This window comes from Copadichromis virginalis, linkage group LG8 (assembly GCF_057382275.1).
Source record: "Copadichromis virginalis isolate Kocher_CV1m ecotype Utaka linkage group LG8, C_Virginalis_male_GT1.1, whole genome shotgun sequence".
NCBI classification, from domain to species: domain Eukaryota; kingdom Metazoa; phylum Chordata; class Actinopteri; order Cichliformes; family Cichlidae; genus Copadichromis; species Copadichromis virginalis.
The window spans coordinates 30320976-30345895 of NC_140625.1; the positions used below are offsets into that span (position 1 = coordinate 30320976).

Below are 24920 nucleotides of genomic sequence, written 5' to 3' on the forward strand. Positions count from 1 at the left end.
AGGTTACGCTTTAATAGATAATCACCATTATTCCAGCTCTTGGTATGTAAATTTATAGTGAACAGCAGCCTTTGGAAAGTGCCCAGCATGTTGAAAGTGCCCAGTGGGGTCACTTAATGGAGTCGGGGTGAAAATATAGCTTTCAGAAAATGATGGGTATAAAGAGAGGCCATTAACATGTACGCAACACAGTATACAGCAGATAGAGCTGTACTTATGCAGTCTACTGAAGCTCCTCCCTATTGTTTAACTGCGAGCATGTGAAAACATGAATAATGAGTCACAGACCAGCCCCACAGGGTTTGAGTCACGCATGCATTCACAGTCGACATGCAGAAATATTTCATACATCTCAGGGAAAAAACCCATGGGGCTTTCAGTTTTACACATCGGCTGGATGTAGCCACTGATATCGACGTGCAGCATGCACTTCCTCAACGCCTTCAGTCTGTTCACCGTCTCCTGAGGCCTGCGCAGGGTCAGGATAGTACAGTCAGCAGCCAGCAAATACTAAACAGGAAAAAAACTGCTAATGCAGTGTGACTAGTAGGAAATGACCGTTTCAGCTGAGGCTGGAAGCTGGGCTGAAAAGTCATGTACATTTTGTGCATGTCTGTCCTCAGGTAAACCTGGAAGCTCAAGATTCTGCTCGCTGTTGTTGTCAACCTGCATTTATTTGAATAACCAGCAGTTCTTTGGTCGCAAGAACCTTTGGAAGTCTATGGGAAACTATCGTTTTGGCCTCAGTCACTAGTTGGAGGTTGTACAGATTGCAGCGTGAGTTAATTCTCAGCTATAGTGATTGTTAGAAGGAGAAAAAGAGGAAACAAAAACACTGGCTAATGACTTTTCAATCACAACTTATCAGCAGATGAAGCTGATGGAGTGTCCTTAAGTTTTTCTGCCAGATCCACTCCTCATTGTGACATCCAGTTTCTAACAAACAAGGCAAAAACACTCTTGTAATGCCCTTGTAATGGCTACATGCATCTTTTCTTTGGTACCTCGGTCTATGAGGATTGGGCTTTTCAGACACACAGGACATGTTTTTACTCCTAATTAGTTTTAATGTCAGACTTTACATTTGATGATTTCAGGATAAATTAACAGACCAGTCTTTAAGGTAAAAATATCCTGTCATGTCATGAAATGTTTCAGATTTTCTTTTTTCTAGATGGAATACTGAACGTTAGGGGACATGTGCTGTTTAACCAGCCGAGCAAGAAACATAAAGATAAGAGAAAATCACACCAAACGACTTTTCCATTAGCGCCTGTCATGTTCCGTCTTTTTGTGAGAGGATGATGCACAGACACTGGATGAATTTACACTTATTAGGATCTCAGTGGATGTTTGCTTGTCCGGACTCTTGTGCCAACAGTCAGGTTGGCTTTGATTGGAGGATGTGAAACCGCCACGAGACCAGTGCTCAACATTGGAGAGCAACACACACTGACAGCATATGGTCTGCGTGCAACAGCTTAGCTAGCATATTGGCATCAACACCTTGCAGTGACATCAGGACACAGAATGTCTGACAATTCTGGAAACTGAGGAATTTTAAGGCATTTTCTGCACAATAAGCAAAAACTGAAAACAAAGATTCCAGAACAGCTTGGAAAGCTTCATGGATCAATCAGCACAAGGAGCTTGACTTTTCATGCCTCGTGCACTACTGATAACAGTTTTTGTGTTTTTTCCTTATTTGCCTCCAACATCTTGAACAGCAGTGAAATACTTCAGTGTGCTCTGTTTATTAATCATCTGTTTTCATGATTGCATCGTCTACAATCAAGCTGTCAGACATTTTTAGCCACGAGAGGCGGTCTAATTGGAGCACACTGCGTCAGAACTGGAGAGGATCCTCAGACTTTGATCTTCTGACATATCAGCGGTGCAGTGATTGACACTGAGGAACGCTGCATAAATAATTTTAGTTTCTGGAGGAGCGCACGCATAAAGCAAACACATTTTTTGACCTTAACTCTTTCCTGGTGAGTTGAGTCTCAGTCAGGAGTTTCAGGTCTTATTTAATAAAACATGATGTTCATTTTACAAACTCTGATCCCACTGGAGTCATAAAGAATAATAAATTCAACTATTTTTCTTACAATGTCATTGAAAAGTCACTACCATATGCATGTACAGTGTGCCTCAGCTTGCATTTAAAACACAGACGGTATTGGTCAGAATTCTGAATCAGAGTCCACGTTAGCGATTCGCAGTGACTTGGTGTCAACAACATTTAAATGATGATGGGCGAAACCCTCTACTGGCCATGCAAATTGATCAGGTCCTGAGATAAAATCCTAACTTTGACACCAGCACTTGAAGCGACTCACACTTAGGCAGCGTCCGCTGGAACATCCAACCATCACGGCTTCAGAGTGAATATCTCCATCTGTGGACGTAGCTGCAGCTTGAGGTTTTCAGGCGTGTGAGAGGAAAACAACCTGGTTTCATCTGTTGCTTGGTGAAACACAATTGTTCTAAAAATATGAGGATTACCATTTTACCCTATCACCCAAACCCTGCTTCCAACTCAGTCATGCTTCCACACCATCCGGCTCCTGGCACGTCCAACAGTCTTCCATCGCCATGAAATTGGGGCAGACGGAGGCGAAACCAGCATGCTGAGTGCCCTAAATGAACAAATGGATGAAAGATGCCTTGCAAGTCTCTAAACAGACAGAAAAATGGGGGTACAGGCTATTAACTGGTCAGGGTGTATAACTTATAATGTGAGTGGTGTTGGGGGGGGGGAAACTACCAACAAAGCGTATGAAATAAACTAGCTCCAGGTTAGCTTGTTAGCTCAGACATGGTGGGAATGGAAAACGTTACATGGACCATACTCGATAGTTCTGAGCTTTAATGTCATAAACATCATTGTTAACGTCGTTTTTGTGTGGATTTGACTTTTAAACGATGTTCAGGTTTAAAATGAAACTTTGCCTGCTTTGATAACAAAGGCAAAGAGCTTCATCGTATTTTTATCCTTGTTAATCTCTTCAAATGCTCGTAATCCTCAGACTGTTATGTGGGTGGTTATTTTCTTTTCATTCAGCTCACTCCTTTATGCATTCTTTATAAGGAGGACGTGATTTTTTTTCCTTACCTCTTATTAGCAACATAAATCTGTCAGACCATAATGCACAGACATTACAGCCAACGCTGAGTCAGCGAGTGTTACCCTTTACTCTGCCCTTTTCTTGCATGTCCATCAGGTGTAAGAATCTCCTATTAGGATTTAAAATAATGTGTAAATCAAGCAGTTGAGCCTTCTGCTTTTCCCCTGGAAACATTAGTAATCCAGATGACCTGAGTGCACAGCCACGACGGATACCCAAAGGAATCCTTCATGTTTGATGTTTCAGAAGAATCTGGGTGAGGAGACGATGATTTAACCAGTGTCAGTGCACAGTTTAGCATAGTTGAGATGAGTTTTACAACAGTTACAGTTACAGTTGCTACAACAGTTCTTCTCCAAACACATGTTCCTCATCCACTGAGCATCTCATTGGTTCTACCGTGTTCTGATCCTGTGGTGTCACATAGTCGAGTGGCTTTTATTGTCATTTCAACCACGTTAAGTGGTACAGTACAGAGTGAAATGAGACCCTGGTGCTACACATGACATATAACGGACACAAACAAGACTACATGAAGTCCAATGTGCAAAAAATTGCACAAATAAACAAGACAAGACCGTTCAACACTAGTCAGAACAGGATGATACAGACACAAGACAGTGCAGTGGGAATGTGCAAATACTGTTCATCTGTCAGACTAAACATAAAGTGTCCTGTGGCCTTGGTGCCTTAAAACACAGACTGCATCAATACTGCTCTGAGGTCTCTGTGTGCCTAACCCTAGATGGGCTTCCACAGAAGAAGACAGTGACAGCAACATGGTGGCCAGATACCACAGTGTCAAAACCAAGGAACTCGTAGCAATGACGATATAACTGTTAGTGACACAAAGTGGACCAGAGTGAAAAATATCCCAGCTTTAAGGCAAGGAATTCACACAACTGCCAATGGGAGTGAAGAATAATGCTGATAGGCATGTGAAGGGGTGGAAAGCATCAAAGGGTTCTCTACACAGCTACAGCCTGAGGTAAAAACGAACTACTTTACATGTGGACGGGGCTTTATCGGGCAGAATGTGAGTTCTGCTTTTGGTAATTGTTTTTGTAAATCACAAGATCAAAATAATAATGAGTTAGACGTCAGAGCGGTTAGCACCTCGAGATATCGGTCATCATGGAAAAAGCAAATAAGGACTTGGTAATTAAACTTAAGTTTAAGGAAAGCTCGTTGGGATTAAAATACATGAAAGTAGATGTGTTGGTGAAAAACAGTGAGCCGGTGTTCTGGGAAACCATCCTACCTGACAAACCATCCTACCCGTTGTTTCTGCGCATGCGCACAACACGAAATGAAGTGGCGACCCGTACTACCTTTGTGAATTTTAGCCAGAAAAATACTCTGACCGGTAAAATTAAGTGCCAAACCATCCTTTGTGAATGTGACCTACAAGCATACTAACAGCTAAAATTTAGTGGCAAATCGTCCTACCTTTGTTAATAAGAGCTAGAAACATACTGATTGGCAAAGTTATGTGGCAAACCGTCATACCCACTTATATTTGTGCTGCAATTACTCTGTGACAGCAGAAATGCGCATAAACTACTTATGGTAGGACGTTTTGCCAAAGTAGGATGGTTTGTCAGAAGTTCTTCGAGTGGTGCTGGAGAAAGACTGACAAGCTGCCAGGTGTAGCGGGTAACTAATTAGAGCTACAGATTGTCCCCGTTGTGATGTCTCTCATGGCGTCGCTTTGTCTGTAAAATGGGTCAAGAAGTTGTTTAGGAAGCAGAGACATTTTATTGCTGTAATTAAAAATCGATTCACACCTGAGTGTTGAACGTGTGGCCTTGCTGTTTCCTCCCTAATCTGACCCTGAAATTATTTTTCAGATTTGTTTCTTGATAGTGGACTTTTTTTTTTTTTTTTAAATAAAGCTTTGTGGTTTTGTGGTTGCTTCAGTCTCCAGAGAGCAGATTTGTCTTCACACACACTCACACACTGTTCTATTCTGCAGTTGATATGACAACAGTTTCCGGGGAGACGGAGCAACCGGTCCATGTGGGAGCCACCTGTTGTCTGTGCACCGCTTGTGTGTCCATGTAAACACACATCAGGCACAAAGAAATGGAAACCACAACACGCGAAAGCGGCGTGGAAGAAAAGTGACGCCAGCTAATGACGAGGGTGTGGAGCTCGGGAGCGCATCGGCTCGTCTGAGCTCTAATTTATCTGCGTTTGCTTTTATGAGGTGTATAAAGTGCGAACCCCGCTTACACTTCATGCTAATGTTGACGCTCCAACAGTTTGGCAGCATCTTTAAAAGAAATCCACACTGGTGCACCCACAGATGTGACTGGGACTTGAAAACTGTCAAAAGACTTTTCTTACAGGATGTTTAATTTCACAGCTTTTTCCATGAAGTATCACAAACACAAGCCTCTAACATTTTTCAGGCCCTAGACAGCTTCTTTAAAAACTCCACTTTTTTAAGACTTCATGTGTTGTTGATTTGGCTGTAATGAGAGATTCCGACGTGTGGAGAGGATCCATGATACTGGACATAGCTGCTGTTCAGTCTGATGTCATATTCATGCAGTCAATGTCAGGTCATAGTGTTCGGAAGTGTCTTGAAGCCTTGTGTTTCCCTCTTCCTGGCCTGTGTGACCCTGCTTTTCTCTAAGAGGTGGTGCATGATGTCTGCAGACGGTCCTGGGTCATCTCTCAGCTGGACATCCAGCAGCTAAGAAGCATCCAAGATATGTTTTATAGGCATAGCTATCAAAAACCCATCAAGTTAATCAATCCTAAATATTGACATGCTCAGGCTGGCCCAACACTCAGGACTAGAGGCCATTTAACATTTTAATACTGGTATTATAACTGACAAAAGTAAAATGAATGCGCTTCACTATGTAATGCATGCTGTGGTCAGTCCTTCTAAAATAAGCAAGTACTCAAGACTGAACAGTGACTGCTTGCCAATTAAGCCTGTAGTTGGATCGATAGGTGCCGAAAAGTAATATCAATTTATAAATGGTATCTGACAACTAAAAAAAATTGAGCCTAGGCGTTAATTTTGGCAGGCCACAAAGTCGAGCCGAGCCAACATCTGAGGGTAGCTAAAGCCGGCTGCATTAGCATATGACTCAGCCGATGCTCTTCTAACTGGTGAACCTCATCCAGAGCTCGCCGTTTCATCAGCTGTAGCCTTCAAATCGTTTTGCATATCTGCAAGCTGCTTTGCAACCCACCTGAACCCCATTAGCTTCTCCTTCATCCTCTCCTTCTCCACATATGCACGTTCTGTTTACTTTGAGTTCTTTTGTCTCATGTTGTTTTGTTTGCTTTAGCTGCTGTAATAAAGGGACACGAGCAAACAGTGCATCGAGCAAGAAATAAAAATGACTGCAGATTGAAATAACAACCTTCATTTGACAATAATGATCCTGCCTGAACTGTATCTGTGCTTTAATGTAAACGCATGTGATTTCACCATGAGCCGGTTCACTGAGCGGCTCCGAGTAGAAGCATCCTTCATCTAATAATTTCCTTGAGGTCCTTTTTATTGGCGAGTTTATCTGCTTTAAAAAGAAGCATAATACATTTTGGAACAGAGTCTTTTAGCCACCACGCTCTGCCGTGAATGCACTGAAAATGTCATGTGGATATATTTGTGGATGCATGCTTCCATAAATTCAGTATATTGGTAATCCCCAATTGCAGACTCTTTGAGGTCGTCCACATTGTCTCACTGTCAGCCTCAATCACCGAACGCCGTGTTAGACCTCGCAGAATTAGTGTAGCCACTTTGTCTCCTCTTCTGAATAGAATTAAAGGCTCCACGGGTCGGCAGGTCGCCTCCACTTGCTCTTAAATCTCATTGTGTCCACAGACGGAGGGTGGATTTATTTCAGCAAAGGTGGTAATCCACCGCTCAAGGAGAAATAGCTGTTGTTGTTTTTCAGCCCTCGGGGAGACTCTGCAGGGCGTCAAATAAGAAATGGTGAGGTCTGGCCGTTTCAGGGGTTTGTTTTTCACTTTCTTCTTGTTTTGCTGCTTTTGTTTTGGGAATGGATGAAGTCTGATTGTGTCTTTGCCGTAGAGAGGAAAAAATAAATTGATCTTCTTGCAGACTTTGGAGAGCTGCCATTTCATTCTGTGACTGACCGGAGCGCTGCCGCAGTGAGATTGCCAGTGATTGTGACTGTACTCCACCCTGCAAACACACTTTAGTTTCCATGAAGACTTCTTTTGTTGCTGTTTTTCCCCTTAAGAAGTATAACTCTCAGATTTGCAGGAATTAACCTTTTGTTGTCTTTCTGATGTGCATGGGCTGATGGAAACTGCGAACGGCCACAAATTAATTATTGATCAAAATACGAGTCACATTAATCTTTGTAGCCATCGCCAACGAGCGTTGAAACAAGCGCTGAGAAAGGAAACGAATTCTGGGATTTCAGTTCTTCTTCCTTGTGTTTGGCTTTTGTTTTTCCTCTTCCTCTCTGTCTTCACTTGCCACCATTCATTATTTACTGCCCACCTTCTGTATAATTAAAGCCCAAATTAAAGTAACGCATAAAAAGAAGAGGGCAGAAACTGTGATTCTAACTCAGTTCTTTAGTAACTAAAACCATCTCAGAGTGATTCAAAGAACCCTTTGTGACTCTCAGAAGAAGCTTCATGAATATATCATGCATTAATAATGACCTGTAGCTTCAGAACAAGCATCGTTCATCTTTTATGACACATGTATTAATTATGAAGAGATATTTTAGTTTAAAGACGCTGACCTGATTTGTTTATGATTTACAAATAATTACTTAATCATTCATGAATATGTAATCAAACACTTTAAAGGTTCAGCTTAGATCACTAATGGCAGCACGAGACGTTAGTGTTATTACTGACTATGGTGCTCGGGTCGTTGTTATTCTGATGATATTAATGTTATTGATTTAATGTTTTGAATAATTTAACAGTCATACTTTAAAGGATAATATACTTTATTATCCTTTGAAGCAGATTTAGTCTATAATGAATGCTGCCTGAAACTCTTTCCCCTAACTCTGCCCACTGACTCTCTGGTTGAGAAACTGATGTAGTAGCTGTAGCTGATGTAGTAATGTAATGTAATGTGAAATGTAATGTGTATGTGTTAGTCCCCATAGGGAAATAGTTCCTCTGCATTTAACCCATTCACCCAGTGAAGCAGTGGGCAGCCACCAATGCAGCGCCCGGGGAGCAGTGTGTAGGGACGGTACCTTGCTCAGGGGTACCTCAGGGTAGCCGTTCAGTGGAGTCGAACCCCCGACCTTCCGATCAGGGGGCCACCACTCTACCTACTGAGCTATCCCTGCTACTGAGCTATCCCTGTAGCACCCATTATCTCGGTGACCTCTGTTTTTCCCACAGAACCGATTCTGTGTGTGCATGTGTTGGAGGGCGGGGGGCTACAGGGGCCCCATTGACACTTTCCAACATGAATTATTAAATAAAACAGTTTGAGGTACTGCCCTGCAAATATTTTAATTGCAGAAGAACAGTGTAGTGAATTAATAATGGATGGATGCAATCAGCTGCCTCACCAGAGAGTGTCTCTGCCTGCGTCTGGATCGGGGCGATCGTGGCTCAAGAGTTGGGAGTTCGCCTTGTAATCGGAAGGTTGCTGGTTCGAGCCCCGGCTTGGACAGTCTCGGTCGTTGTGTCCTTGGGCAAGACGCTTCACCCGTTGCCTACTGGTGGTGGTCAGAGGGCCCGGTGGCACCAGTGTCCGGCAGCCTCGCCTCTGTCAGTGCGCCCCAGGGTGGCTGTGGCTACACTGTAGCTGCCATCACCAGTGTGTGGATGGGTGGATGACTGGATGTGTAAAGTGCTTATATATAAATACAGGCCATTTACCATTCCAGTTCTGTTGTGTTGGGCTGCAGCTATTGACAGTAGTGGAAATGGGAAGGGACCTAATGTTGTTTTAGTCTTACTGACCTCACAGAGTGCTTTAGACTACAGGTCACACTTAACCACAGTTCATAGAGCGCCATGTCCTGTGCACCGTAAACAGTTTACCTTCTGCAGACCTGCCGATCTGCTCCTGTAGCATTTCTGGGGGATACTGAGGTGTTGGAAACAGTTCTCTTGTAAGCTATTTAATGTGTGCTGTTTAAAGTGCTGTCTGCAATAATAGTTCTTGTTGGCCGTGATCAAGGCTGCGGGCTGAAATGGATTGGTGAAGTAATAAAGTGGTGCTTTAAACTGCAAGTTTTGTTGTAGCTTCACCCGCTTGGACACTGCCGTGAGACACCATTGTTTTCTGAGTCTGCATCCTATGACCCCATTTGGACGTGCCTGAAACGCCTTATCTAAGAGGTGTCCAGGAGGTGTTCTAGTCAGCTGCCTCCCTTTGATGTGGAGAGTAATGCCTCCCTCCTGACCCCCTCCTGAAAGACTGAAATCTTTGCCATCTTTGAGTCACTACCCACAGCTCATGTTCATAATGTCATAGTGAAGGCAGGAATGCAGAGCAAGGTAAATTGAAAGCTTTACTTTCACGCTGCTCTTTGTCCAGTTCAGCACGTGCATTACTGCAGTCACTGCACTGATCCAGCTGTTTCCCCCTCCCTGCACTCATTCTTGAGCAGGACACCAAAACTCCTCCACTTGTGGCAGCCAAGTGGATGTGTCCATCGTTTTCCTGGCCTCAGACTAATTCTCATCCCAGCTGTTCCACATGTTGCTGCTTCATCAGTACAAGCTGGAGGTCATTACAGGACGGCATCATCTACAAAAAGCAGAAACGGGCTCCCTCGGGCACCCTCTGCTCCTCGGTACACCTAGAAATTCTATTCATAGAAGTTATGAAGAGCATCAGTGACAAAAGGCAGTCCTGACAGAATCCAACACCCACCGGGAATGAGTCAGACCTGTTCTCTGCTCTGCTTGAAATGTTAGCATGTTTGCACAATTAAAGGCTGTGAATTATTCATTGTGTTCCAGTCCCTTCTGTCCTGTGTATTCTGCCCTTGTTGTACCTGATATAACGGTTCTAAATGTGCTATTTGCTATGAAGTTTGTCTAAAATCACTTCATATTTTCTCAGAAGTTTAGATGATCTTCAGTATTTTTCCATGTCTAGAGTCCCGGTGTAGTTTTTATAGGGAAGGAGAAGGTGAATTAGGAGTTTGTCTCCTACAGACTTTCCTAGAAGGATTCTGCATGTTCAATCACTCCGGTTCGACTTTTAACAGATTCCCACTAACCTAATTTTTCCTAATCTTTACGCTTTGATAAACCAAACAAAAACTGGAATCCAACACAAACCAATAACACCACACTAAATAATCCAAACCAATAACCACATCTAATATAAAGCAAACTGCAAAGGTGACATGTTTGCCAAACAACCACAAATGACGACTGTCGGTGCTACAATGTAGCTGCGTTTCACAATCATCTGATAAGTTTATTAAAAGTGAGTCAGGTCCAATTTGTGATTTCCAGACAAGCAGCTGAGAGATCGCCGACTCCTCAGCCTCCACGTCCAAATATAGATCTCAACTCCGCGTTGGCCTTCAAACCCTCTCAGCCTCTGTTTGTTTGATCTCGTCCTGCCTCTCTGCGCGCCTTCTCGTAACTGCAGCTTCATTCTTTCGATGTTTGTTGTGATGTAAACACGCGGAGCACATGAGAAGATGACTGCAGATTGATATTTTTTAAGAAAATAGTTTTGCACTGCTTTCAGCACTCTTGCCGGCTTTCATCTGCCTCTCGAACGCTCTTCCTCTCTGTGCTGCTTCGCTCTTTTTGGCTGTCTGTCACCCTTAATTTTGTGGCTCGTGTGTGTGTTTGTGTGCGTGTGTGTCTCTACAGTTCAAGCAGACACAAGTATCTGCTTTGTGGATGAGTTTATGTTGTTGATTGTTGAGCTGTTTCTGAGCTGCTTGACTCCCATCACTGATGCAAGCTACACTTGAAAGCTTTAAAACTCTCTCACACACACACACACACACACACACACACACACACACACACACACACACACACACACACACCCTCATGTACACTCCAGACTGCCAGTGTCACGGAGAGATTCTGAATGCAGCTGGCATCTCACTCTCTCACATTCTCTAACACACAAACACAATACAAACACCCACGCATGCATGCAAATGCGCACATAGGCAACACTTCAGGCCTCTCGCAGCATCCTGATTGGGCTAAAAGTGATGGCAGCGAGGGCTAGGACTTAATTAGTTCTTGTTGGCTTGTCCCTGCTCATTCCTTTGATCAATTAGATCATCATCCACACACACACACACACACACACACACACACACACACACACACACACACACACACACACCATCATTCAAGAGTTTGGGAATGCTTGGCAACATATTTTGTTTGTGACTAGTAAAAGATGAGCTGATGTTAATGACATATTTCTCAGGCGGGTTAATTGAAACTCTGTTTTTATTTCCATGTCATTTTCTATAATAAAGCAGGAAATGGGCCCAGAGTCAGCTGTAGTCTCTCCAAAAGAATTGCAGTCAGGATTCTAATTTTCCAACTAGTTGCACTTGGTGCTTCCTCTCCTAAAATCTGGGTTTGTTGGAGGTCTTTTCCTGTGAGTTCTTTCTTTCCACTTTCACCAACTGCTTGCTTATAGTCTAATATTTGGGTTTTTCTTCTAATATTCTAATTCTGAAGTGCTTTGATTGATAAAACTGCAGTAGTGAAGAAGCACTATACAACTAAAGCTGACTTAGTTATGATTTGATGCTATACAAAGACAACTGGACTGAATTGAACTTTGAGAAAACATTGAGAGGTAACAAATGTGGCTTAGCCTGTTTTTAATGTTCAGTTAGAGATTTCTGTGTTGGGCGGAAATTTGAAGTTCTTGTCATTCGACCTTTTCAACTTTAAGCTACCAAGCAGTGACATCATCGTTGGTGCTGATGGCCCAGCCTCCTCCTCTTCCTCTTCTCTGTAATTTGTTTGGGGGCCTCTCTGTTTCTGCGGACATCGCCAATCTGGCGACCATTAAAGTGGAGACTTGACGTGCCCTGCGTTCTACTCATCCTTTAACTTAACTCCTTGGCTCATAGAGCACCTTATGTATTTGGTAGCATTTGGTGAATGCACTTATGTTCTCAGCAGTGAGAGTAATTATGGAAGTTTATCAGTTGACACAGTTTTGCACTGACCATCACTACCACCATAAACCGTTGTTTCTTTCCCACTTTGATTTCATTGGTTGAAAGTAATTTCTGTGTCCGTCACAAAGACTCGAAGCAGAAATGAAGTTCATAAACATTCATGTCACATGCACATACTCCAGCATTTAAATAAAAGTGCCCCTCTGAGTCATTCTAATAACATTGTGAAGTCTCCATCAGCCACTGTAGATACTGGCTCATATCAATCATTTCAAATGTGCTCTACTCCTGTGCCAGCTATCATTGTGCCAGAATAAAAAAGTGAAGCTCTTTAAATCCTTAAAAACCAATTTCTTGTACTGGTAGCCTCTCTATACAATTACTGTGATTTATTGTAGAAAAACCAGGCCTTTAGCGTGGGGTGGGGGTTCCATCTTGGCACGAAAGTTCTGAAACAGCCTTCAAACCATCAAAACAAAGATCTGCATTATTACACTTAATTCTCACTTTAGCAGGCAAATTTCACATCTCTGTCTCAGTTGCGTCGCTGATGTGTATCGGCATGTGTGGGCGACATTTGAATTTTGCTGCAGGTAACTGTTTCTGTCACAGCATCTCTTGTAAATTGGTGTTGCTGTAAAAGAACTCGGTTTTTCTCTCTAGCTGTTCATTTCTGTCAGGAGTTCAGGTTGGCTTCCTCCTAACATCACTTCAGGTTTCTGGAGCCGGGAAGTCCAAAGGTTGGCAAAGGGAGTGAGGACAAATGAGCTAGTAGCCTTCATCATGAAATCATCATTTTGATATTATTGAGTTTGTTTATAATGACTGATTTATCTTCCATTTACATCAGAATACATAGTTCTACTGTGTGTTCTAGTTCAGCATCCTTATCACAAAAGAAAACTCCACAGTGAGAAAGACAATCCTAAAATGTGTTTTTGTTGAGAATTTATGGAAACTGAGCTGGACTCTCTGTGGCAAAGCCAAGTGATGACTGACTTTTGTGGCACTGTTATGTCCCAGTCTAGGGTTACTGGAGCGCCAACATAAGGGTTAAAAAAAGGTGTCCCTGCCCTGTCCCCATAGCCACACCCAAAAAGCCAATTTACAGTTTGAGGTGTTTGTTGCTACCAAAAAAACTGAAGGCATTCACTCCGGGGTGAACAAAGGCCAAAATAACAAACAAAATAAGCTATTCCAGGTACCTAAACCCTGTGTGAAACAAAAACCAAACAAAAGACGAGCACTACCCCTAACTCCCTGAGAGTATCCAGCTAACCTTCTGTTTGTACAGCTAGCAACAGCCTCCATACACAGGCTCACCCGACATGTTAGCTGGACAGTGCTGAACCATCACTGATAAATGGTGACTTGGTTTGTATTTACATTTTAAGTGAATTCAACTTGATTTCATTTGTTGTTAAAGTATGTTTCCTATACTTTCCCATTCTATACTAAAGTAACTCTATTGTGTAGTTGCAAATCATTTATACTTTGTAAATAAGAATAAGAACTATTTTCTGATTTAATGTTATAAAACTAACTGATGTAGTAATTGTTAGTCAAAAATAAAGTATTAGCACACCTAATATTTCATCCATCCAAGCAAAAACTAGCACTCAATTTCATGTTTTTGTTTTTTACTAATCACATGTTAATTAACAAATAAACACGTCAAAAATAGGATTTGAAAAAAGTCAGTGCTGAAACGTGTAAACAGATTTGTAGTTTACACCCATGTTTTGTGCTGGTTCATGCAGTCATTACTCAGGTTTCCTTTAATTTCTTCCAGCAGTACAGTATTTGCACTTCCACACCTTTTATTGCCATTTTTATTCTGAGCAGAAGCCCATTAGAGCTTGGCTTCAGGAAGTCCTTCAAAAAGTAAAGTTAATGAGATAATAAAGTCAACCTTTGACTTTGTGCCTTTGTGTTTGCTCAGCACTTTTCCACCTGAACAGACTGAAGCCAAGTGACACTTTGAAGGACTCGCAGAACGGCCAGCTGAGCTTTTACACCCAAACTGGCATCGTTGGAAGATAACATTCCCTAGGTGCTGTCAAGAGTGTTCGCTAACTGACCCCCCTTCAGTTTCCGTTAAAACAGGGTGTCTATTTCCAAATTCACACAACTTAAAGACCCTGCACTGAAAAAAAGGGACTGGCCATCTCTTGGATTTATGTAAGCATCTTGCATGTATTTAACACAATTGCCTCATGTTTTAAAGTTAAATGTAACTATATAGTGTAAAAACTACATGATATGCAGAAAGGGTGTATTAAATTGTTCATATCATGTTCAGGTGAAGTAAGTTAATAAGATAGCAACGTTAAATCTCGTGAAACCACGCGTGATTTCATCTCGCGGGCTTTGGATCGTGGTTTAAAAAAGGCATCCATCTCAGTCAAGTCGAGCAGCCAACTCTACGTTTTTGGTATGTCTTGATTTTTTGAATTAATTTTTACCATATTTCAGCCAAATGTAGTTAAACGTCTAGAGTGTCGCCATGTAACATGCTAAAAAAGAGCCGTTAGCTTATTTGCTGTTTTATCTGTTGTCAAAGAATTGGCGCTTTTTCATTTGAATTTGTCTTTGGCACAAGAGCCGTAATATCACATTAAACCTAATTACGAGGCACTCATAACATAATTTGGTTTTCTGTGTGAATAGATTTGTCAACTGACTCTTCAGTTACATTGTGTATTTACTGCACCGTGGTGTTAGTGAGATTTTGGACATTGAACAGCTTTAGCTAATATCATCAGCGGCATTATGCTAGCTTACATCCCTACCCCTCCTGCCCTCACCTGCTGTCCTTTTCTTTTTGTTTTTTTTGCTGCACATTGAGAGATGACCTCTATTCTGCATTTCACCAGGAGTCAGCTGATGGATTGTGGGTTCAAGGTGTTATGGTAAGAAAGTATATTCTATTTTCGTTTCTGTAACTTAATTATAATAGGTTTTTTATAATTATTAGGTGCATGCATACTCACCCTATTAATACAACTGAGAAATCCAAAATCTGCCATAGGTTTATCTTATACCTGTATGTATTGCCAGAAAGGTGATTACTGGACTCGCATTAATGCACACTTGAACTGAAATGAGGTTGTAACTTGTGGGTTGTTGGGTTGCAAATCAGAAACAAACATCTTTGAATTTTTTTTAATCCCATAAGATCTGGAAACACAGTTTTTATTCAACAAAACATTACTGATTAACCAAGCACAGTGCCTGCTGTTATTTCAAAATAATTTTATGTCATTTCAGATGAAATGCAGCATTCCAGTGCATCCCAACCATGCATACAGTCAAGGTTTCTGACGGAGCTGAGTTTCTCTCTGGCAGTCTGCTGAAAGTGTTTGCAAAGTGATCGGGGGAACAGGGCACAAAGCTAATGGATGTAGCTGCCATTATGACAGTAAGAACTTTAAAATTCTTTAACTACAAAGTGTATATGTATTGCATTAGGTCAGTAAAAGATTTTTATGCTACATCCATTGAAACCGTCAACTATTACCTGTGAGTACTGATTCCACTAAAAGGATGCCATAATTTTCGTCATGCATTTACTGGCCCACTGAGAAAAATTTATCTTTTTTAAAAAATAAATGTTCTGGAAACTATATATCCATAAAGTTGATGTCAAACAGGAACTTTTGATATTGCTTTGTAGATGCTGGTGTTGCATGTTGACTGGTTTAAAAAGTCAAGAGTTTTTGTCTGGGATCATTTTCTTCTGTGCTACTGAAAAGTTCACAAATCTCTGTTTTCTTTGTTATAATACTTTAGGATGACATTAATGCTCGGAGTCCCTCATCAAAGTGCTCCGCATCTGTGTGAAAGACAATTGCAACATCTTGGTGCAGGAGTTCATGGTGAGTGTTTTATGAGTAGATTGTGGCTTTGCAACATTTAAAAATGCATTTAGTTATCCACTTGATCCTCATTGGACTGGTTAGGACCAGTAGTCCTCTTTAATAATTTGAAGTTCACATGAGGCCTGGTAGTGAACTCGGCCGCCGGCCCTTGAGGCCCCACCCCTGTATTAGGGGTCACATCAGTGTGAAAAAACTTTAAATTTGTCATTCTAGTGAACAAAGAAAAATCCCCCCAATATTTACATTAGCTTTTGTTTGAAAAAAAAAAAAAAAAAAAGACCAACTGACCAACAGCTAACCAAATTGTGGGGCTGAAAGTCTAAATTCTAACATCTTCTGAGTGACATAACCTGGATTTCTGATGGGCCGGTGTCTTTCTAACAAAAACTAATGTAAAGCATTTGAAATTATTATGTTTTTCACCCTCTCTTAGAAACTCTGTTAGACCATGAATGGCAGCATGGCAGGCCACTCTTTGGCTATAGCTATTTACTATGTTGCTTGCATTGGTTTAAATTACTCTAACATTAGAACTGGTAGATTCAAAAGAGATGAGTTTAAAAAGGAATCTTAAAGAAATGTTTTGTGTTTAACCAGGACTTGACTGAGGCCACTGCACAGATTGAGAAAACCACAATGAACATCTGTCTCCAGAGATGCGCCAGGCAATGACTTTTCTGATGTTGTTCTTCAAGATCTGGATAACGTGACCTTTGCAGTAGCCATGCTGTTTGGACCTTTTTTATTCCTTCAACATGAGTTACCCATCACAACTCTGCTACACTTTTGAGGTGATTCAAAGGGTGGTAATGGAGTTGGATGCAACTCAGCTCTCAAGAAAAGCTCACAACTAAGACAAAACTGCTCCTGCAACGAAGCTCACTGTTATGCATGTGAGGTGACCAGCTCTAGGTGAGAGGACATTTAAATCTCACACTTGTTCTGCTGCATTTTTGAAGCTCAATTCCAGGAACGGATCGCAGGGTTCATTTTTATATACTCTGCAACTGCCATGAGGACAAGCCGTTTTTTTTGTTGTTTGTTTTTCCTTTTGCTCTGTACAAGTTCTGTTTGTCTGTTTGGCAGCATTTTTAAATTTCTCTTTGTATTTTTTCTTTCTTTTACTAGTGAAGAGATGTAGCGTGAACAGTTATGCAGTCTAAATATCCCATATGGGTCGTGTGAAATGGTATTTTCAATTTCATTCAGTTGAAGTAAAGAACGTTGAATATTTCTAAGTGTGCTGTTTTGAACCAAGATGTCACAGTATGATCAGTGCTGTAATTTTTGACAGTCACTGTATCAATGTTATTTTTGCGTCTCTTGAATAAAGGTTTTGACCTGCAAGTGCTAATTTCTTTAGTTATTGGGGTAAAATGGGAGGTGTTAATAGGAAGGTGTTTGCCAATTCAGTAACCTAATTTAATGTTAATGGAAACTAACATTACCTCAAATTGTTTAGTTATAATTGTTGTTTAACTGAATCTTGATGTCAGAGGCCTTAAATAGAATGTTTTGTATTGTTCTTTCCCAACATTTTTCAAAAGAAACAGTCTAATTTCTTTACTGTGATTGATTCCAGAGAACACGGAAGAACTGACATTATTTAACTGTTGATTTATATAGATTCAGTGGAGGAGTAATGTCAGTTTAATTCTTTACCTACTGTCAATGCAGTGAAATTAGACATTTTGTTTTGAAAGGTTACTGGTGGATGCCAGCAACCATCTTGGAAGAGAACAATACAATCTGTTATAAGGCCTCCATTTGAAAATTGTGTATTTGATACTAGAATATAATAGCAAAATGTAATTTGAAGATAACATGTAGTATTTAAGTGACCAAGGAGTATTGGGTAAAAGTTATTGAATCGTGTTGGGATAACGTGAGAAAATTGTGAAGGATTAAAATATTCCAAGAGCTCAAATTACTTCATCAAAACATGTTTAAGTCACATTTTATCAACACAAATTGCACAGGTTTATTGAACATGAATAAATTGTGTTAATTTAACTCAATTGTTTAAGTTGCTGCCGAAGCAAAACATCTGTGTGCAACAAATGTCCACCATTGAATTAAGTAAATCCAACAACATATTTTTTTCAGTGTGTATCTCATTTTTGTTCATGTGGTTAGAAACCATTTTAAAGATATTTGGTAAATGATTTAGAAAATGTCTTATTTCTAAGACAACATGAAGTAGTAGGACATGGCTTGAAGAACCTAATACGGGTGACATTACAGCCTGTGTACAAGAAAAGGTTTGGGCTGCAAAAGAGACGATTATACTGAGAAAAAACTTCAGCTTTTGCTTGGTCAACATCATGTGCTAAAGATGATGGAACTTTCAGAGAAAATGTAATAAAGATTGCATATGTTTGATATTTACTACACTTCAGATGTTGTTTTTACAATCTGCTGCTGCCTTATGATGATCTGAGACCCTGTGTGCATTTAAAGGGATTTGCTGGTTGCCCGTTGATTTGTATCTGACAGCTAGTCATTAGTGGACACTGCGGACTCTTCTTCTCTTGTATATTTCCTATCCATCATACATCATTCAACATTTTGCTATTCATTGGTACAAGTTGCCAGAAATTAGAGATGGTGGACATAGAGAACAATGACAACTGTTAAAATGTTGTAGTATCTTATCTAAAAGTCTAAAGGGAAGTTTAGACTGAATGCTCTAAAAAGAAGCATTTAGTCTTTGATTGTAAATGTTGCTAGAGAAGAAAGTTAAATCTTAGGAACACAGAGTACAGTCTGACCTACAAGATGTCATAAATTAACTTAATTAAATGCTGATATAAAATGTTATAAAGTCCAGCTGGACAGGTATATGGTCACTTCCCTCGTCCACCAGTTCATTCAGGCCTGCTTCTTCTCCTTTTGATGTCCTGTAGAAAATGAATGGATTTCCTAATCTCCACATTTCATCTAATCTGCATCTGTTTTATGATCTTCAACATGTAGCCACCCACACACAGGTTTCACAGGTACTGAAGTCTTCGATTTGCTCACTCATTATCTCTGAGGCTCCTCTGGTATTCTTAAAGACTTTAGAGCTGGTTTGATGGAGACACAACTTTAAAGTCTGTTAATATTTTCTTTGTTTAGATTTTAAAGTCTTGAGACTAAAATCTTCAGACCTTCCTTAAAAGCCTCTTAATCGAGTCTTACTTGTCTCGTGGGTGTTGAAGCTGGTAGTTCTTTTAGTCAGTTTTTATTATCTTGGAAAAGTGTGTCCACAATAGGGCTGCTACAAACGATTATTTTGACAGTCGACTAGTCACCGATTATTTTTGCGATTAGTCGACTAATCAGATCCATTGAACGTAAAACGTACAGCTTTATTGCACCAGCAACATCTGCTCTTATATAACTATCATTAGCTTACAGCTTTAAGTGTTTAAGGTGCTAACTAAAAATAAAGACAAGATGATAGTTTATTAGATTTTAATGAAATTTGCAGATTGTTTCGGTGAAGTTGAATAAACTCCTTGCTATCTAAAATATAACAGGACACCGGAGTAAATTCTGCAGCATCTCACACTTCTGATAATCAGCTGTCTGCTTGGTTTATTCAGCTGTGTGAAAACTATAACTTTAATCTCAGCCAAACCGATTTACTCAGGAACAAATAAAATACTAAAAAAAGCCAAACAATAACATTTTAAGTTATCTAAGTGACTCATATATCATGTTTAACCTGAGTAGCGAAAGACGGCGGTGGGTTTGAAAACGATTTGCCGGGAGTCCGGTGTTCTCACGGCTCTAGTTAGCCTAGCCCCCGGCTCGCTATCGAGCTAGTGGGTAACAGACGTCTCCGAAAACGTCGGAGCACTTTTGAAAATATGTGGTGTCCTGATAAACTGAGCAGATATTTGAGGTTTACACAGCTACATTCTCGCCTGAAAATATGTTAAACGTTTATTTTGTGACCCAGAAAGAATAATAAGAGTAAAGTTAAAACTAACTAGCTGCCGCCATTGTTGACAACTGAGCAGGGCCGCGCTATGAATTCTGGGACACAGCTACTTCTTCTTCTTCTTCGGGGTTTAACGGCAGCTGGCATCCTTGTACATGCAGTGCTGCCATCTTCTGTTACAGTCCGTTATTACACTCTTAAATCCTGCTATTATTCCTGCGTCTTTTGTGATCTTACAAAGCTTCAAACGACGCGTCGACTATTAAATCAGTCGTCGACGATTTTGATAGTCGACTAATCGTGGCAGCCCTGGTCCACAAATAGCAATTTTAAGGTGTGTTTAGAAAGTGGGCTGATTATACTGGTAATCAGACAATGGTATGACTGGTGGCAGAGGACATGTCTAAATTAAGTTTGTTGTTGGGCGGAAAAGGATCTTCAGCATGAACGCTGCAGCAGACGTTCCTTTGGAGAAACTGTTTCTCTAAAGCCACAAAGAAGCCCAGGAGAGTGTCAGGGAGTTGGCAGCTAATCATCCATCATCTGGAGTCGAGCATCACTGTAAACATCAAGTTGGCTGAAAAACGAGTTGATATTTTGCACTTAACATGGAGTCCAGGATCCAGCAGGGAAAACACAAAGCACTGAAACTTGTGTTTTCCCTCCTGGTGAAGATTTTTGAGAGCATCCTGTTATTTTTGCCGCAGCATTTATTTATTTATTTTTTCGCATGTGGAGCGTGACGCGTTGCGACAGACCAGCGTGCTGTCTGGCTCTATAAACTCTTTGGAAAGTCGTTGAGCCGCCGCTCGCTGCAGTCTGACTTGTGCTTTGTGACTCGATGAAAACTTATTTGTGATGTTTGTGCGGTGTGACCGGCGTGCTCAATAACAGCTGGTTGTGTTTGTGTGTGTGTGCTGCTGTGTGCTTATTTGATGCAGAGGAGGAGAAGCAGCAGCATATTCATGTGAACAAAAAGATGTTTTGTCTCAGTGCGTTGTGTAAATGTTTATGAAGTCTGCTTCATTTGATTCCTAAGTGTGTGTGAGAAACGGATGGATATATATACACCTTATCAAATCTACAAGGGGAGAGTGGAGTGTGTGTATCGCTGCCTTCAGCAACTAAAGTCCAAATAAGCTTCCATCCATTTAATTCAATCTAGATGTAAATTTTTGCTCTGGCTCCGAAGTCTCGGGGCGGTGAGAACCAGCTGGACACGACTGGTTTTATTTACACGCCGGGCCATATTTGATTTTGTTTATACTGAAGCTGGGAAGCAATAAACACGCCTGAAAGACGATGAAGCAGATGTACACAGAGGACATCCCGATTAAAATCTGGCCCAAAACAAGAGCTGAATGTAAAACAAAGTCAGCTCATACCATCTTATAATATTTGTACATCAATATGTAACAAATTACAAATGTAGCAACAGCAATCATGGAAAGACCAGGTGTAGTTTTTAGGGCTATGATGTGAAGTGTTGAAGTTTTGAAATTTGTCAGCGGATGTTCCAGTGATGCTGACAGGATGGATCTAGTTGAGGGTCGGGTACCTTTACTGGAAGATACTGTGTTTCCAAAAAAGCACAGATGTGTCAATTTGTAATTTTTTACTGATTTATGAATGTGACCATTTTAACTGTAAATTCTGGGCTTGTTAAAGCTCAGAGGAATTAGAGTGTGTGTGTGTGTGTGTGTGTGTGTGTGTGTGTGTGTGTGTGTGTGTGTGTGTGTGTGTGTGTGTGTGTGTGTATTATTGTGGTAATATGGCAAAATGGACCAATGGACAGGTGCCCATACACAGAAGGCAAAACTACATCATAAGATGCAGTATGAGCATCATATGAACTGTCAGTGACTGGATAACATCTAGATTTACCAGGTTATCGTGTTAGAAAGCTAAACTGTTGTGATTGGCTAGCAAAGCTGAAATCTCTCGTGCTTTGTTCTCAGAATGTTTTACCCTGAAAGTGTTTCTTTATTCTGAGAAGTGAAGATTAGGAGACTAACCCTGGTGTGTACTACTCCCTTTCCTTCATACAGGTATCCTGTAATAACGTTGGACCTGTCAGTGTCTGTTTCTCAAACTAGAGTCTTCTAAGGACGGTCAGACAACCTCCCACTTATTCTAGATATATATTGTTCTGTAAAGGGAGCAGTACACACCATTGTGCAGAATCTCTCTATATTTTTGGTAATCATAGAACAGCATGGAACAGCAATCATTTCCTGGAGTCATTATTGTTTTGTTCATGTTGAGGTTATAATAAAAACAGCCTGTTAGTGTTGACCCAGACACTCAAAGGGCTAAATATATGGCTTTTTTCATTAGTATATGCTGCAGAAACTGGGGCTCAGTTTTCAGTCATGTGTACACAATTGCGAAAAAAGGCTGTTTTTAAAAATTTGATAATCGTGTGTGAGGTAACGCTGGAACACGGGCGTGTGAAGGCTGCTGAAAACAAACATCTGTATACCTACGTAGTTATTCCATTACAAATCATGACTTATAAATAGCAAGCCATTAATCATTGATAGGATTTATTTAAACTTTTATTAGATAAAAACAAATATGCTTTGCTTCTACAAACAAGGACATTTCGTAGCAAACTTAATCTGCAAAGTGTTCACTGCTGCTCGGAGGTTTGAGACGGGTTCTGCCCGGCCAATCAGTTAGAGCTGTGTTACAGGTTCAAGTAAGACATATTAAACACATCCTTCCCATCTGCTGTGAGAAATGTGTTTTTCTGTTTGTCAGTGACAAACTGTCTCAAACACGCTTGATTTGTGAGACACATCAGTGTTTATGTCTCTATAAAGATGCTGTTTCTGCAGGGAAATTAGTCTTAGCAGCAGGAAAGCGGGATCAGAAACTCCTGACTGAGTGGGATCCAAATACTCCCACACACTGTGGGACATTCGCAGCTTGCTTTAACAGCGTTTGGCTGTTTAGACCTTTGCATCCATCAGCATGTATGTCGTGACACGACAGACCGAGATGATGGACTTTTGTTTAGTTCCTTGTCAACAGAGGAGGAACCACAGAGGGACATTATGCCAACATGAATAAGCATCCAGCAGTTGTTCACCTTTTATCCAAAACTCGTCTTGCGAGTGCGCATACTGTTTGGCTGTAAATTGGGTAATTAACGTGGGGATCACGGCAATGGTGTGTGACAAATCGTTAAAGGGTGTGCAGCCTTAGTCTACCACTTTATCGACTAACAGCCAGAAGGCAACCAGTGTTTTACAAATAAATCACATTCAGTCTGGAGGATGACACACAAACTCACACCTATTACTCAGCCGTGTGTAATATGGGTAATGCAAAGATCTGTGTCAGTGCTTGTGTGGTCTGTGCCTGCACACACACATTATGTCCGATGGCCTTTGTGAAGTTTGCCTTTAGTCTTATTACAGGAAATGGATGGATATGTAGGAATGGATAGAAAGACTAGCAAAGAGAGAGACTGGGAGGTGAGGGAAGTGTGAGTCAGACTTGAAAAGAAGAATGATTAAATCAAAAGATGGGAATACACGACGGCAGAGGAGAGTAGGGTCTCTCTCTAATCTATCTCTCCATCCACCCTTTGATGTTGCTCTCCTGTTACTGGTGAATACATTTTCAGCATGACGTGATGTCTTGTCTAGCCTCATTTCAAAGCCCTCTCCTGCCATCTCACTCTATTATGCATTGCACGCACACAGATGCTGGTTTGACTTGGAGATTACACGTGTACATGGATTCCGTCGATCAGTGTGAGGCTCAAATATTTCTCCGTCTTGAATCTTAAATCATCTCAAACTTTCAGCTATTTACTCACTTGGTAATCGGAATTGGATCGGAATTATTGTCAGGACAGCCGTTGGAACTTCAGGAGGATCTGATGCAGTAAAGCTAGGATTACCAATTAGGGCTACATGTCACCCCGAAGAAATCTTTGAAGAGTAGCTCAATTAATGTGTAAAACCGGAAATAACAATTTAATAACTGAGTGGAGCACAAAGATTAACTAAGAGTAAGCAAAAGGAAAGCTTTAGTCAGACTAGAGCAAAAACAGAATGGCAACATCTGTGCAACTAGCAAAAAAAAATCAGTGGTTGCACTAAATTTTTATTGTGCTGTTGGTGACCGTGTGCCAGCGGTTGCTGTGACCACTGCTGACCACAAGGTGACTGCACAGGTAACCTGATTCAGACAACTTGTGTCTAAACAATTGCAGACTGACTGTAATCACTTCAGGAGAAATTGGTCAGCTGTTAGCAGGTAATTACTGTCACACAGATCGCCGACATGTTGCAATCAGTTGGAGTTCGTAATTGGCCACTCTACCGCTGGCTGATGTAATGATATAGATGACAACAACCGGCCGTTTGTTGTTTATCATGGTTGATCGCTGTATTATTACACAACCGCCCCCATTTCATCTCAAACTGATAGCAGACTGTGGTCACACACCTGATCCCCGTTTCTGAATCTTTGATTTCAAGAGCAAATTGAATAGATTTCAGTCATTTTAGAAGAAATGATAAAAACGGACAAGAAAAGACAAAAACGAAGAATAATCATAATAATAAAGCCATCTGAAAGAATGGCGGACTGTAGGGCTGTGCGATATGACCGAAATCTCATATCCCGATATAAGACATCTATCGTCCCGATAACGATTTAAATCACAAAAATTTAACATTTTCTGTTAATTCTGTGAATCTCGGGCAGCTGGACTTGCGTGAAGTGTTTCCAGCTGGGCGTCGTGTAGCTGGAGTCGAGTGTTTTAACCGATGCATGAAACGATACATTTTTAGACATAAGTTGTAACGGCCGCTGTTTTCTTTGTGAGTATTTATTACACGGC

At 40.9% G+C, this 24920-nt stretch overlaps 1 protein-coding gene and 1 long non-coding RNA gene across 4 annotated transcripts in view; both read left to right on the forward strand.

Moving 5' to 3' along the window:
* Positions 1–24920, forward strand: part of grid1b (glutamate receptor, ionotropic, delta 1b) — a 627414-nt gene that overhangs the window by 40653 nt on the left and 561841 nt on the right. The window lies entirely within an intron of this gene.
* Positions 14408–17475, forward strand: LOC146704041 (uncharacterized). 2 transcript variants are annotated; one of them, XR_014922050.1, is made up of 5 exons: positions 14408–14681; positions 15124–15159; positions 15518–15668; positions 16040–16125; positions 16726–17475. It is a non-coding gene; the product is annotated as an uncharacterized LOC146704041 (long non-coding RNA). The 2 variants fall into 2 exon arrangements; XR_014922049.1 differs by having other exon boundaries at positions 14408–15159.